Raw genomic sequence first — 831 nt, 5'->3', positions numbered from 1 at the left:
GGAAACATGCCATATGCCTTTTGGGTAATCTTGTCTTGTATAATTATCTTTCTCTTCTTGCAGTATGTGAAAGAGAATGATGAAGTAGGGCCTTTTTAAACAAAATCCAAATTCCTAATAGGAAAACCTAGGCAGCAATCATCCTACCGATAAGCAGGCTATACCTGTGATAGAGAAAAACAGACATTAATGGCATTTCAGTAAAACATATTAAAGGAATTATGATATCAAGCTAGATTAAAACTCACGAGAAAATATAAATGCCATCAGGGTTTAGATGCTTTATTTCCTTAAATAGAATGAGATAGAAACATTTGGCCCAAAATCTGGGTATAAAATGAAGGCAGTGCAGCACCTGCCTGGCTCAGTCAGTGCAGCATTCGACTCTTGAGCTCCAGATTGTGAGTTTGAGCCCCACGATGGGCATGGAGATTACTTAGAAGAAGAAGAAGAAGAAGAAGAAGAAGAAGACGACGACGACGACTGCTGTAATGAAATGATGAGGAATCAAGTTGGACATCTAAACATCTACCGAAGTCTAATTATATTTGTTTACCTTAAAATTTGGTTCAAACAAATTTTTGGTTCGGATGTGCCTGGGAGGCTCAGTCGGTTAAGCGTCAGACTTTGGCTCACAACACGATCCCACAGTTTGTGGGTTCCAGCCCCACGTCAGGCTCTGCCTGCTTCAGATTCTGTGTCTCCCTCTCTCTCTGCTCCTCCCCAACTCATGCTTTGTCTGTCTCTCTCTCAAAAATACATAAACATTGGGGCGCCTGGGTGGCTTAGTCGGTTAAGCGTCCGACTTTCACTTAGGTCATGATCTCGCGG

The sequence above is a fragment of the Crocuta crocuta genome, unplaced genomic scaffold, assembly GCF_008692635.1.
Source record: "Crocuta crocuta isolate KB4526 unplaced genomic scaffold, BGI_CrCroc_1.0 scaffold531, whole genome shotgun sequence".
Taxonomy (NCBI): Eukaryota; Metazoa; Chordata; class Mammalia; order Carnivora; family Hyaenidae; genus Crocuta; species Crocuta crocuta.
The sequence above is the reverse complement of the archived record's forward strand: the minus strand, read 5'-3'. Positions refer to the sequence as shown.